Consider the following 16,967-nt stretch of genomic DNA (forward strand, 5'->3'; position numbering starts at 1 on the left):
AGTCTACAAGAACCATTTTAACGATGATTAGTTAAATTATTCCTTTTTCAGCTTTACATCATGATTTACATTTTCACCATTTCTATTCACATTTGTATTCACACGTTTTACGAATAGCTCTTCGTATTCTAAATTCACAAGACTCAGAGACACCAATTGCTGCGGACACGCCAAAATAATAAAATAAAGAAAAACGGTAAATAACTACATAGTAAATTTTGCAAATATTTGACTATTTTTGCTTACTTTTTAAAAGGTATAGCAAGACATAAGTAGACTTCTTCATGTGAATTAGGCTAAATGGCGACTGGGACTATTGGCATGACATAGGTACTATGAAGTGGTGAATAATATAAGCCTACGATTTTTTTAGAAATAGTGGAGGATAAAAATCTACTAAATTGAATTTATTAAACCAAGAATCACAATTGATAAATTACCACTTCACAATATATTTTGCTGTCCGGAGCAAGTTGGCATCTCTGAAGACTTACAAATCATTAGATCGCGATTCGTAATAACGCGACTTACAAATCACGGAAGCTTCGACTTATTGCCGATTGTAAGGAATCGCCATAAACCACATAGTAAACAAGGTTAAACACAGGTTTTACCCGATTCATGGCAAAATTTATTACCGTACCATTCCTAACAAGTCTTCTTTTCGTATTTCTTTAATTTTTGAGACTCCCCCCAAAATTGTAAATTTTATTTCGATACAAAGAATTTTTTGGCATTTTTCTTTAAAATAAACTAGTTAAAAAAATAAACACTGCAATTTTTGTAAGAAATTTTCACCGGCCCTTAGCAGTACCGGCCCCAGAGACAATAGTCCCCCACCTCCGCACTGAGTACGGTCCAGTGGCTAAAAAAATTTAACAAAATCGATACAGAAAGGTGTTAATAAAGAAATAAAGAAAGGTGTTTTGTTGAATAGCCAGACAAATGTGCTGTATAACAGGGGTTGGATCATTAGTCTTGTGACGTAACTACCACTATAAATATTAAATAACAATTTACTAGTATATAACACAAGCTTAATTAATGAATTCTTGAGGTTGATTTTAATAAATGAAGGATAACTGACATAGTCCAAAATATATTCTTCCCAGTCTTACTTCAGGATGTTTAGTTAGTAGAATCTAAAAACTGGATCACTTTACCTTTATTGTTGTTTTTAATAAGACCGTGTTTTCGGGGTCGAAGAAAATTTTAAGTATGCAGACACAAAATATTACTCGAATAAACAGTAATTATTTAAATTATAACTCATTACATACTTAAACTATCATAATTGAACGTTTTCGAGCATGGTTAAACTTTAGAATGACCAGGAAAATACTTAAACCTATTGAAAAATCAATATCATAAAGTTATCTTTTGATAAAAAATAATTCCAAAACCAGTTTTATTTAGCTACATTGCAGATATGTAAAAGTGGTAACAATAAATTTCATTTTTTAGTTTTTTTTCCGGGAATAATAAAAATCCATAACTACCAATTGTTTTTAACGGATGCAATTTTTATATTGAATTGCTTCTTCGCCGTGATAAATATCCTTACAGCGAATTGTTATTGCTGAGAATAGATTAACTCCTTCCGAATATTATCTAATATTGAAATAGTTCTTCTACCAGTATTTTCTCTTTTCCTGTACCAGTATTTTCACTTTTCCCGGCGTGAACGCGTTAAACTATCTACTCGGTAGCTTTGATTTAACGATCTTTGAATACTCCAGACACAAAACGTAGTAAACAACAAAAAAATCAATTCAAAACGACATGGAAAAAGAAAAAAACACGATTAACAACAAATAAAAATATACCTCGGATCGTTTAAGTACTACATAATGAAGCACACCGAAATAATCGTCTTTTTTTAATGCTACATAATTTGTGCTTTTTTTCAACTTTATTTTATTTATTTATGCATATCATAAAGTTAACCCTGCATTGTTTATATAAATTAGTCTTAAATTTTTTTAGTCAATTACACTTTATAGCCCATTAATCATTTATTAAAAATGTATATTGAGCACAATAAATATATATATTAAACAACATAAAATGCTCAAAGCATATTATTTATTACGCGTGTTTATTTTATTTATTTATGCATAACATAAAGTTAAACCTGCGTTATTTGGATAAATTAGCCTTAATTTATTTTTAATCAATTACGCTTTTTAGACCTTTAATCATTGATTAATGGTCTAAATAATATATATTTATTGAGCACAATAANAAATTATTGGTGTTTGCATGATAATCAATCACTATTTGTAGAAAAAAATGCACACTTTATATAATAGAATATATTTGTTTTAAAAAATATATAAGGCAATGTTGTTTACTCTTTAAACACAATTTATGAAAAGTAAGATTCTCAAGGGCCCCTTGAGTGCCTGGGGCCCCTGGGCACTGCCCAGGTGTGCCCATACGTAAAGACGGTACTGCCTCTAAGGCTTACAACTGGACGTTTAGGCAATAGAATCTAAAAATTGGTCCACTCAACTTATTATGTTGATAATTTTTCGGAAACTCAAGAAACTTTCGAGGATTATAAGTATGTAGACACAAAATATTACTCGATTAAATAATATGACAATTATAACTCATTACATACTTAAACTGTCATATCTGAACTTTTTAGAGCATGGTTGCCCGGAAAATAATCGAACCTATTGAAAAATGGATATCATAAAGTTATCTTTTGATAAAAAAACAAATTCCAAAACCAGTTTTATTTAGCTACATTGCATATATGTAAATAAATTTAATTCGTCATCATCCGTTGCAGAATCCGAGTTTATGAATATTCACAAGAGAAACTTCTAGTTATATGATTTTTATGTATGTGCGAGAGTGCGTGGAAGATTTTGATATCAAGTTCTTTCCGCTTAATGGTAAAGCATAATTCTAACGAATATATTTTTTAAAATCAAACTTTTCATCTAGTATGTTGTGATTGGTGTGATAAGTAGTTTAAAAGAAAAACATCTTTAATTACATTAAAAAATCAAAATGTTGAAATTTATATTCACTAAGTAATAATATTGATACTTTCATAGAATTAGAAGAAAATTTTGAAAGAGCTGCAGTCAAAAATTTAAACTATCGACTCGGTAGCTTTGATTTAACGATCTCTGAATACTCCAGACACAAAACGTAGTAAACAACAACAAAAATCAATTCAAAACGAAGTTAAAACGACATGGAAAAAGAAAAAAAACATAATTAACAACAAATAAAAATATACCTCGGATCGCTTAAGTACTGTATAATGAATCACACCGAAATAATCATCTTTTTTTATGCTACATAATTTGTGCTTTTTGTCAACTTTATTTTATTCATTTATGCATAACATAAAGTTAAACCTGCATTACTCAGATAAATTAGTATTAAATTGTTTTTTCAATCAATTACACTTTTTAGCCCAATAATCATTTATTAAAAATATATATTGAGCACAATAAATATATATCAAACTACATAAGATGCTCAACGCATACAAAGTGTTTATTTTATTTATTTATGCATAACATAAAGTTAAACCTGCATTATTTGGATAAATTAGCCTTACAAAATTTTTTAATCAATTACACTTTTTAGACCATTAATCATTGATTAAAAATATATATTGAGCACAATAAATATATATTAAACTACATAAAATGCTCAACGCATATTACTTATTACACGTGTTTATTTTACTTATTTATGTATAACATAAAGTTAAACTTGCGTTATTTGGATAAATTAGCCTTAGTTTTTTCTTTTTTTTAATCAATTACACTTTTTAGACCATTAATCATTGATTAATGGTCTAAATAATATATATTTATTGAGCACAATAAATATATATTAAACTACATAAGATGCTCAATGCATACAAAGTGAGGGTATTGTATGAGTCTCTCTTTCGATGAGCTAATTTCTCTTCATTATTATTATTCGAATACAATTCGGGTTTCAAGACACAATTCGCCCTCCATTAATTGGATCAACAGAGAGCTGCTTGTTGCGGATTTGTTTATCTTTTCTACCAACCACGTGTATCGAGCGGAAATGTTTCAGGATAACTTTCAAGCGAGTCTCAACGAACCACTTTATTTGGCGATTAATCGCCAACTCAAAAGAATGGCGTTCCACATTTCGTTGGTTATCTTCTTGCTGCTCGTGATCATTGAAATTATTTGTAGTATTTTAAAGACTAAATTTTAAGCTTCAGTAAGATTTCAAAAAATGTACGATCTTTTAAGCAGTGTTTTTTTTAAAAATAGATTAAATGAAATTTTAACTAAAAAATGATCAACTATTTTTACGCTTAAGTAGAATATGTCTTGGGTTATTTTGATAAATATTATTATAGAAAACGAATTGATGTTCTTTAAAAAAAAAAAAAAAAATATTTCAAATATTTAAAAAAAAAAAATCTTCTCAGACAAAATACAAAAATTTGAATTTCATAGGTTTTAAGCTTTTTCACTAGATTTTGTCTATAGTTATAATTTATGATTCATATTAATTTATAATGAAAAGCATAGTAAAAATATAGTAATATCAAAGTTACTAGAAAACTAAAAACGTTCTACTAACTTGCAGTCATTATTTTTTTTTTTTTTTTTTTTTTTTTTTTTTTTTTTTTTTTTTTTTTTTTTTTTTTTTTTTTTTTTTTTNAAAAAAAAAAAAAAAAAACATCCCCGAAAATTTATAAACTTGAAAAATAGTTTGTCCTTCCTTACTTAATATTCATTGCACAATTTAAAAATATTTATTCTGAACAATTTTAAAACTATTTAAATAAAAATAAAAAAAGCATTGCCATAGCAGAAAAGTTAATAAATATAACTAGTTTTGTTGATATATAGCTCAAAAATTATTGTTTTTTTTTTCATATAAAAAAAATTTTTTTTAGCAAAGTTTTAAAAAAAATGTACAAATTTTTTTAAAGGAAAAAAAAGAAAAAAAGTTTAGTTAAAATAAGTTTAACTCAAAAGTTTACCCTGTCTTGATTACTAACAAGCTGTTGTGGTTGTGTTTTACCTATTTTTTAAATAAAATAATTAAAAATATTTACAACCAGATTACAACCACTGTATTATTTATCATGCTTAAAATAAAACTTCAAAAAAAAAATAAAGTATTGAGCAATATTTTAACTACAAGGATGCCGAAGACTATTTATTTTCTCTTTAATTATTAAATCGAATTAACCACTATTAATTACATTTCATGTTATTCATACACAAACATTTTTTTCATGGAATTCCGCACCCGGCTCGCACCGATCACAGCGCTGACATAAAATATCCTCAGTGGTAGACGAATTATGGGTTAGAGTCCCCTTGCCGTCAGACTAACCATGGGAGGTCTTCGTGATTTTCCTTGCGGATTGGTTCCATCAAAAAGCCCCTCAAGAAGGCAAATTTCTCCCAATACTTGGTCCAAGAGTTCTTTTGTCTTCTAGATTTGGTTCAAAATTACAAGGCTACGGAGTTGAACATTTGTAGTCGTAAACCCAAAATTGGATCGGCTGTTAACGACATAAAAATATAAAAAAAGTATTTTAATAAAATATTTTTGTGAATTACATTTATTATTAACTTTTTATTATTATATTTATTTTATGTGAATTACATTTATTATTGACTTCTTATTATTATATTTATTTTATGTGAATTACTTTTATTATTAACTTTTTATTAATATATTTATTTTATGTGAATTACATTATGATTATTTTAGCTTAAGCAAGGGTAAATAAAAATAAGTTCCAGCTGCATGAATATCCAAATTCAATATAGTAACAAGTTTAAAAGAAAAATAACTCAAAATGAGTTTTACCAAGGGAGCAGTACCCAGCAGTAGCCCAAGGTACATCATGTTGTACATTGAACCAATTTTTCTTACTTAAAAAAAATGTAGAATGAGCATTTGTTTATAAAAAGTACACAAAATTACTATAAAAATCCAAAACACCCAACGGAGTTTTTGAGTTATTGTTTGAATTATTACTTTTAGCATAAAAAATAGAAATTAAGATTGGTCTGTACAACTCTCACCCAGTCACTCAAAATTGATCTGAATTCAGTTCGTTTCAAAAAAATTAATTCGTTTAATCTTTGAAAGAAAAGTATAAAAAATACATACTTTAAAACTTTTTTTTTAATATTTTAAAAACATTACGAAATATTGTATTTTTGAAAGCTATTTCAGACTCAAAAAAAAAAAAAAAAAATAGGGATTCCATATTAAAAACAAAAGCAAAATGACATTTAAGTAGTGAAGTCATTCATATTCCAACTATAACTTTTTACGTAGAAATTATTTATTTTTTCAATTATTTTAAATTAATACTTCCTTGTTCCAATTACTTTCATTCAAGTTAAGCACGTCAAATAACCTTAATACACATCATCAAGAAAATCTCGCGAATCTGATAAAAAATTTCAACAACATCGATAAGTACATGTTTTTATTTTTAAAAAAACGTGAATAAATAATTAAAATTATATAATAATAGAATCTATTACGAAATATTAACTGTATTTTAAATGATAAGCTGCAAGCAACTAATTTGCTCATTTCAAGTTCAAAATATTCCCCACAAATCTGGATTTAAAGAGCGACAACGTCTGTATTTTGTTTTTCTTTCGATCTGAGAGAACTAAGCAACTTGAAATGATAAGGACTCCTCTATGGAGGGAGTCAGCAGGTCAAAGGTCTAGGAACAAAAAGTTACAAATTGTCCTTCGTGAAGTAGTGTGCTGTGTACTCTATTCGTTAACATTCAGAAGGGAAAAAAGAATGCGGATTAAAGATAGCAACTTTTAAATTGGATAGAGTTTTTTATTATTATTTTTGAAAGAAACTAATGATTAAACACCACATTTAATGCTGATTTATGTTTGAACCAAAGGCACATTTAATAATATGATTATTAATTACGACAGCCTGGGCCTCCACACGGTCTTTTATAGGTAGTCCGATCAGACCACTGTGAAGGATATCCACTTTCCGAACGAGTCACTTAATACAAAATCTAGTTAAAATGAGAAAGTGGTAGCAAATATATGTCTAAAAGATTTGTTTAATTTATGAGTATTCTTGGTTTGCCTTATTCACTTGTCAACCACTAAAGATTCAATTCTCAAATATATATGATGAATTTCTCTCAATTACTTTTATAAAAGGTTTTAGGTTCATGCGCTTGACTAGACTTGATTGGAAAATTCTTAGAGTACCTGCCCGCTTCTCACTCCTTCATCTAATTTTGTTAGTAAAATAAATGTGACTAATGGCATAAGTAGGGTTCATGCACACAACTTGCTCACTTTTTAAACAGTCTGCGCGGACTACTTATAAAAGACCGTGAGGAGGCTTTTTGATGTAGGAGGTGATGGCCTGGGTCAACTGACGGTCTGGTTGAAATTCTTTACGAAAAATATTGTGTTTGTTAATTTTATATTTTATCTATAATAAAAATAAAAACTTGCGAAGTTTTTTTTTTTAAATATATTTGAAAAATTTCACTTTTTTTTTCTTTCTCAATTTAGCGTATTAGAACTCAAATAATTATAAAAGCCAATGAACATTAAAATCTCATTAAAAAATAAGTACTAATTAGACATATCTTAGTTATAAATTTAGTATGTTTATGAAAATTTATATTACGAGCGAGAATCGAAAGATAAACTACTGTTCAGAAACGGCATTTGCAAATATCTTGTAAAATATGAACATTCCACTTTTTGTGTTTTAACACGTTCACGCCGGGAAAAGTGAAAATACTGGTACGGGAAAAGAGAAAATACTAATCGAAGAACTATTTCAATATTAGATAATATTCGGGAGGAGTTAATCTATTCTCAACAATTCACTGTAAGGAAATTTATCACGGCGAAGAAGCAATTCAATATAGAAATTGCATCCGTTAAAAACAATTGGTAGTTATGAATTTTTATTATTCCCGGAAAAAACTAAAAAATGAAATTTATTGTTACCAGTTTTTACTCTGGTGCGCTGCCAAGATGAGACAATCTAGCCTGACCCACCGGTGGTTCACCCCGGCGTGAACGTGTTGAAAAAAGGATCTCACGATGAATTTTAGCTCGGGGCCCGTAAAACCTATAGCTGTAGTTAATATTTGCTTAATTTTTAAGATGTTTAAGAAGTTTTTCAAAATGGGACGAATGTAAAAACTGCGTTTTGATCACTCAAGATACTTTTAGGAGTTTGAATTTGGGCCATAATATAGCATTTAATTATTTTGGTTTACTTTCAATTTACTTCGTTTCGATAAATTTAAAAAAGTTTCTTAAACACCCATAAAAATAATTTAAACTTTTGAAAACCTAAGCAAGTTCAAACTTTTTTCTTAAAATGAAATTTATTTTACTGATCAATTATTTTGTTTTTGTCCATTACTCATATTTTTTCACAAATAACTAAAGAAAAAGGACTTCAAATTATGAAATAATTCTTCATAGCCCGGTGGTCTAATAGAACACACGCATACATCAATTGCATAATATCCTGCCTATCATCAAAATGTTTCCGCCTAATATAACTTGACTTCACATGAATAAATAGGAAGAAAAAAAATGACTCGGCATCTAATGAAACAATTATATCAGCAGTCGGAAACGGAACGCATAAGCGACGAGACATAACTGTCAACAAGAGTCAGTGTGGGTGGTTGATAACAAAGAAAAATAGACTTAGACCGAGTTTCTTTTTAAGCTGCATGGCATGCTCGGTCATAGGGTTTGTTTTGATGGTAGTTCATTAAGTTAATAGGTATTAAAATTAAAAACATTGATAAAAATTGATTCAGATTGGCTAGGCAAAATATATTGGCTATATTTTGGCAACTTTTTTCTCGTCAAAAGTGACGTCAAATGCACTGCTTTCTGCAAAAGAATTCAAAACGAAACTTTTAGAACTTTAGGGTTAACTTAGTTATCATTTAAATCAGAGTTCATAAAGTAAAGCATTCTCGTAACATCCAAGTTATAGAACTTAAGGGTTTACAATTTCGAGACGAACAGTATGATTGTGGAAATGTGGTCCGCACAGCGCACAGGTCGCCTTTACTTCCCAGACAAGCTAGTACCCATTGATCTGAAGCGGTATCTCTGATATTAAAAGTGTTTTCTTTTCTTTGTTTTCTTTTTTTTTTTGTTTTGTTAAATGCTGACAAAGTTTTAAAGTACTTTATGTAACATTATTTCACTATTGCTTGAAGTATAATGGAGATCTAAAATGTCCAGGAACACGGCCATAAATTATACAAGTCCAAGACGCTATTCGTATGAAGATAAAAAATTAAGAAAGGCGAATCCAAAGCATTTCTTTTCGAAGTGGCAACAACCATTCCTCCGGGAAGCATCACCCATCTTAATTCAATGGATGAGCGTTTAAATAAAAAGGGGGCATAAATTTTTGAAAAAAAGGGGATCTCGCTGATTGACAAATGCATATGTTTCAAAACTAGACCAGGAGCAAGAGAGAAAATATAGCGTTTCCATTTTATGATTTTTATTATTTATTATTTTTTTAAAAAAATTGTATCTTACAAATACTTTTCTTAAATTGTTATCATTTAAAAAGGTTCGATTGAGAGAAAAATGAAGTTTTCTGAGATCTTCCCAATCATTTTTATTTCCTCAAATTGTAACATTCAAGTTAATTATTAATATTAAAGATCCAAATTATTTTATCTAAATAAAAAATCATTGCCCTTGCACGATATCAAATGTTCTAAAGTTTAATTTCATTCCATTCAATATAAATAAATTTATTGGAGTTTATTCAGAATGTTTTACTTTACTTCCATATTCAATTACAAAATAGTATACGGTGACATGAGTAAAATTGCCTCTCACCAAAGTGTTTATACAGGATTGGTATCACAAGTTTCGTTTTCGATTATATTTGGATAAAATTTAGATATAATAATTTTGGAAGATTACAAGATTACCATCGCATCTTCATCCAAAAAAAAAAAAAAAAAATTTTTTTAAACTTCTTATTTAATTATTGGCTTACTATAAAAACTTGTTACATGTGTTTAGCCAAGGAGGTTAATGGTTAATTTTAGAAATAGTGTGAAAAATTAAATCTTAATACTGCCTTAGAATTTTAAATAGTGATTAAGTGTTTATTACTTTAATTGCATGCGTTGAATGAATACAGTTTCACGCAAAATTTAATTGAAAGTAAATATTAGAAAGGATTAGAAATATTACTTATTAGAAAGGATATATAACTATTTACACGGTTAATAAATATAAGACTGTAATTAAATATCATTATCATAAATTATATATAAAAATAATATTACACGATTGCTTTTTAATATCATAAAAGTATATAATAAGTATATAATCTTAAAAAAAAAACAGATTAAAAAATACAATTCGTTAAAAATCATTCTAAATTATATTTATTTAATCAATAATAATAATATGTTAACTCATGAAATTCACTATCACGCTAAGTAATAAAATAAAGATGTTTCAATAAACCAAAACAAGTTTGCTAATATGTAATTTGCAACATTTATATAATATTTCAAATTAATGAAAAATTGAATCTACCACTTTTACATTTAAATGCCTGTTTATTAAGTATTTTATTTTAAATTAATTACTTGCACTCCGTGAAGGCATAAATTAATAAATAAAAGCTAATTCCAGTACTCTTGTTGAAGGAGGTAGATTCTCTTTTCTAAACTATGTATTGTGGCATAGTAATTGTAACAGTATTATCATTGGTCTCGGATAAATAAAACATTCTCACGCACCATAATTTATGAAAGATTTATGTTATCCATGATTAGATCTAAGAAATAGCGACTGATAGGGGAATGCAAACACCTAAATTTAAACTTTAGCACTTTAAAATGTTATTTAAATTAATGTAAGCACTAATTAATTAACACTATTCCAATAATTGTCTACATCTCGGCACCTGCCGCCGAAGGTAGCACCAACCAATCCATCGACGGATATTCGATTAATATCTAAATAGTCACATCTAATATATAGTTATTTAAAATATAAGTCACTATACAACTAATAATGAACTGTTATTAAGATGCAATAACTTTAAATTTCAAAGTGATGGCTTTTGGTGTCACCATATGGGTAACAGAGGAGCAGAGATGTGAACTGCTCTGGACACACCAAAATAATTTTAAAAAACGGTAAACAACTACAAATTAAATTTTGCAAATATTTAACTATTTTTGCTTGCTTTTTAAAAGGTATAGCAGGACATAAGTAGTATAAAGTGGTGAATAATATAAGCCGAATTATTTAGAAGTAGTAGTGGATAAAAATCTACTAAATTGAATTTATTAAACTAGGAATCACAATTGATAAACTACCACTTTAAAATAGTATTTGCTGTCCGGAGCAAGTTGACTTCTCTGCAGAGAAGTGCAAAAGGTTATATTTATGTATTGCATTGATGCCAACTGCTCCGGACGCGCCAAAATAATTTAAATAACGGTAAATAACTGCTAACTAAATTTTGCAAATATTTGGCTAATTTTGCTTGCTTTTTAAAAGGTTTAGCATGACATAACTGTCATGAAGTGGTGAATCATATAAACCTACGAATTATTTAGAAATAGCGGTAGATTAAAATCTAAAGAATTGAATTTCAACCAAGAATCACAATTAATAAACAACCACTTGAAAATATTTATTCACTGTCCGGAGCATGTTGGCATCTCTGGTATTGTACTTAAGACCAGCGTCCTTCATAAAAGTTTATAATAAAATAAAAAAAATTTAAAAACTGGAAGTGAAATTTTTATACGGATATTTTAAAAAACTCACAGCATTACCTTTCCATTTTAACATTCTTAGAACTAAAATCCCCAAAGATTCTCTAACAGAAATAATTTCTAAAAAAATAAATAAACGATTGGAAAGAAAAAGAGGTGAGTTTTCGAATGTTCATTAAAAAATTTTAAGAGCAGTTTTTTTATTTTTTTGAGGACGCAGGTAAGCTGCTTAATTTTATCACTCTTTGTAGAACTTCAATATAAAAAGTCGGAACAAAACAGGTTGATAAGCCTGGCACGATTTGAAATTTTGCATTCACTTCCATATTTGTGTATTTTGAAAAATACTTTTTTCCAGCGATAGTGAAATAAAACAGAAGTGCTTGAATTGAATAGAATTTTTACTAGAACTGAAAAATATGACCATTTGAAATTATATGTATGCAGTGGGGGACAAAATCCTTTTACTTCAAATTTATTAAATTATTAATACATTACCTTTGCTAACACTAACACTTTTTTCTGAAACTGCGGAAATTTTGTTAATGTTGGAAATAATATGCGAATATTAAATTAAACACTTCCAATCCGTTATAGAAAAAAAAGGTAAATAAGATACCTTTAATCTTACAAATTAAAATAAAACTAAAATTTTGAAAATTAATCCTGAACAATTAAATGACACATCCGTAGAAAATAATAAACTAGAGGAGGTAAGCAGTTTTGCGTATCTTGGAAGTATTATTAACAACAAAAGTGGAACTGATAGAGATAGACTAAATAGATTAAGCAAAGCCAGAGAAGCTGTTGCGCTATTCTCAATAAATTCTGGAGAAAAAAAAAAAAACACAACAATTCAACTAAAATTAGAATTTTCAAAACTAATGTTAAATCTGTTCTACGATATTGATCAGAGACATGGCACTGCATTAAAAATAACATGAAAAAACTTCAAGTATTTACTATCAACTGTTAAACCAACTGAACGGGCAGTTATCGTACAAAAAAATAAAAAATAAAGATTCTCTGATTAACAAAAAAATAGCACCAAATGTAGCAGGAGTTATGGCCATAAGTGCTGTCATGAAACATTTAAAGTGTATATAAGTTTACATAGTTAACTTATTTCAGTGATAAATTATATTTTCCAAGCTACTTTTAGTTTCCCCATCATAATATCAAACAATGCATTTTTAAAAAAAAATTTAACGAGCCAATATTAAATATATCGTTCCTATTGAGGCCAATGACGATGATTCATAAATTCGTTTGTTCGTTCGTTGTTGTGGATCTGGGCGTCTGAGGCCTTACGGCCCTTATGACTTTTAAGTTCCTAGTCCTAGTGTTTTGATTTTATTGGGCACCTGGGAACTCTTAAGTAATAATCAGCTGGAGGGTTTGTATCCCGAAAAAGCAAAAAGAAACTCTGGTAGCAAAACCTTTTCATATCCAGCTTTTAATCGCAGGAATAAAATAAAAAAGTATCCCATTTACCAAAAGTTAATACAAAGGTTAATAAAAATTAAATAAAAGGTTAATAAAAGTTAAATATAAAGAAATGCCCCGCTTAAGGGAAAAATTAGACAGCGGTGTTAATTTGAAAATTAAAAAAGATAGAACTGATACCAAAACATTTGGAAACATTAAAAAATTATGATAATTGGAGTTCTCCGTTGGTTTTTAAAAGTTATCTGTAATTTCTCAAATGGAACCTAAAATCAACAGAAATTGTGTAAAATCCAAAGTACAGTTAGCATAGGATCATTGCCTTGTAATACGATGATATGTACAGGAGTTATAACATATATACATGATTGTTTCTTTTAAGGGAAGAAATAGTGGAGATCATTTGCAAATTAAAAGGCCAAAACTGACACCAAAAAATTTGGGAGCATTAAAGAAATATCATAATCGGAATTTTCCGAAATTTTTATAAGATATCTGTAATTTCTTAAATGGAATCTAAAATCAACTGGACTTGTGGAAAATCCAAATCATAGTTAGCATAGGATCATTGCCTTGTAATACGAAGATATGTACAGGAGTTATAACATATATACATGTTTGTTTCTTTTAAGGGAAGAAATATTAGTGGAGATCATTTGCAAATTAAAAAGATAAAATTTGGGAGCATTAAAGAAATATCATAATCGGAATTTTCCGAAATTTTCATAAGATATCTGTAATTTCTTAAATGGAATCTAAAATCAACTGGAATTGTGTAAAATCCAAATCACAATTAGCATAGGATCATTGCCTTGCAATACGAAGATATGTACTACAGGAGTTATAACATATATACATGATTGTTTTTTTTTAAGAGAAGAAATGTTAGTGGAGATCATTTGCAAATTAAAAGGACAAAACTGACACCAGGAAATTTGGGAGCATTAAAGAAATATCATAATTGGAATTTTCCGTTTATAAGATATCAGTAACTTCTTAAATGGAACCTAATATAAGCTGAAATTATTAAAAAAAAATTCGAAGAAATTAGTACAACATCACTGCCTTTTATAACGAAAACATTTTTCCACAAAGCAGAAGAATCTCCTTTAAAAGCACTACATGAGTCATACAAAATCTCTTCATCTGTAACACAAAGTAGAAAAAGAAGGAGAAAAAATTGTAAAAGAAAATATTAAAATAAGTGAAGAAAAAGTAAAACCAGGGAGGTGGAAGGTTAAGCTTGACCTTATCAATCAACTCATGATCCATGGACCAAATTTACGTAACGAAGTATCACAGCTTTTATCTCTGGGAGAATCACATTTTTATCTTTCATTCAGGGCTGATCACGTGACGTCATGTCCGTAAGAAATAGTAACGTGAGTCTCAAAATGACTTAGGCTTGAACTCGAAGAGAAAGAAGAAAAAAAAATCGCTTCCCTTTTTTTTTTTTTATAAAAATTGTAAATGGAAATTGCAGTTTTAAGGTACTCATCCTGTTCGCTTGTTTTGAACATTTACCCTCGCTTTAAAAGATTCCAGACAATTTCAGAACTCCTAAATACAAGAATTATTCCATAAATAACAGCAACATTATTTTACGTAAAAATTAACCGGTGTGCGTAAAAAAAAAAAAAAAAAAAAAAAAAGGAATTAAAATAAAATATGCACAGTCGAATTATAAGTATCAGAAATCTCTTATAGGCGTCAAGACTTACAAAACGTAACAAGAGTCGCTATTATTCCATTTTTTCTGGAAAATTTAGAACCTAGTAAGGCTTAAAAATTAACCCTTGTTCTTAAAACTTAATAGAAGTTGTAAAAAATAAATATTACAGTAGGATTCAAACATTCATTAAATAAAATAAAAATCATTATTTATTACGTTGAGGTTATTTTTTTAATTTCGGCTATCACTTTTAATTTTAAAACATAGCATCAGAAAAGTTTTTTAAATAAAAGTAGTAAAATATTATTGCATTAACTATCGCAGACTACTTATAAAAAACCGTGAGGAGGCTTTCTGATATAGGGCTGATGTTGATGGCATATGGCTGATTTTCAATATGGGCACCTACAGAGTCGCACAGATACTGAAATGAGAGCTCAAAGCTAGGATTAGCAAAGGTTTCAGACCATCATTATTCAGCAGATTAATATGTCTTATTTATATTTTTAAGTTGATTTTCTTCTTCAAGATTTTTTAATTTGCCACCAATTTATGACAACTTTTACAGAAAGCGGACCACTTGGCCACCCTGAATAGAGGGTTAAATCATACAATTTACTCCCGTCCTAAGCATTCAAATGAAAATGTTTCGATAAATCAGAACAAGCTAGCAAGTATGTAAACATGTCGTTCAAGTGCTAACTACAATGAGTTCTTATGACTGATAGCATCAGATAAAAATTTTACTACAAGCATATAGGAGATTTACATTGTTTAATAGAATTCTAATCTAATTTAAGTACCACTATTTTTAAATATAAGAATAAATTTTTTTAATTAAGAATAAAGATAATTTTTTTCTCTGTCTTCTTAGCATGAAATTTCAGAAAGTCACCAATTTCTAGTCTGATATCGGTCTACCTAACGAATTACAGTATTTAAGCAGTATGATATTTTTCTTACCAAAATTTTTAACACTCACTGGAGGGAACACTGAATGTTCCCACTTCGTTGCTACGTAGGGAGTGGTAGAAAGAAAGTGATAGTTCGTTTCAGTTCATGATGTGAAACGTTAAGATCAAATGCTTTCTGTCTTACGTTTTTTTTTCCTTCTTTTTTTTTTTTTTTTTTCAAAGGGGCAGACAATGCATGTTTATAAACCTATATGTTTCTTATCAACTGTACATTAAGACAAAATATAAAATAAGCAAAAAAATATCATTTAAAAAAAATCTGAAGCTTTCCGAATCAAACTAATTTTAGTTTTGAAATCACCACACCCTAATTAGGTAAGATCAAATGCTTGTATAAATGCGACAAAAAAATTTTTTAGTTATCTTTTTTGAAGAGGCACTGAAATTTTTCTGACGGTAATCCAAAAAAGGTTAAGAAAGGTTTATATTAAGTGGCTTATACTTCTCTTTCCAAACCACTTTAGTTTTTATTAAAAAAAAAAAAAAAGCGAACACTAAAAGGTTGCTACAGAACCAAAAATATACATATTTATACAATTAACATTGTATGATAGACTAAACTACTAACAATGGAAACACTTGAACCGCCACTTTATTCCTTTCAGAAAATAGGAGCCGTCTTTCTTAAAAATAGGCAATACATATGGCAAATATGTAAAAGCAATAGAAATTAAATAGCAGCAGGGGTCTGTCCAGAAATTTTGTGAAAGGTCCTGTTTTTGTAAAATTGTGAAAAAATTACTCGTAATTTGTGAATAAAAAATAAACGTTAATTTACATTCTTTCAACCAGGGCCCTGCTTTTGTGAATTTGTGCAAATAGAGTCCTGTTATCGCAAAAAAACTTTTTCAAGGAGTTTTTAAACTGGAAATAGATACAAGATCATGCTCAACACTGTAAAAAAAATTAATAGAGATGCAACATACAAATATATTTGATATTTAGCCTATACTGCTGAACGCAGAATATTCATTTCAGACGAATAATGGAAGAAGCGTCTGCCGAAGACAAAATTTAGTTCGTTTTTACTTCCGTCTTTCTTCTCCCCCCCCCTTAATAGAATTCTAATCTA

General features: G+C 28.6%; 1 protein-coding gene across 1 annotated transcript in view; it reads right to left on the minus strand.

Annotated features, from left to right (window-relative positions):
• The window catches only part of LOC107452433 (laminin subunit gamma-1), a 74,788-nt gene that overhangs the window by 45,870 nt on the left and 11,951 nt on the right, over positions 1-16,967 (minus strand). The window lies entirely within an intron of this gene.

This window comes from Parasteatoda tepidariorum, chromosome 9, assembly GCF_043381705.1.
Source record: "Parasteatoda tepidariorum isolate YZ-2023 chromosome 9, CAS_Ptep_4.0, whole genome shotgun sequence".
NCBI classification, from domain to species: domain Eukaryota; kingdom Metazoa; phylum Arthropoda; class Arachnida; order Araneae; family Theridiidae; genus Parasteatoda; species Parasteatoda tepidariorum.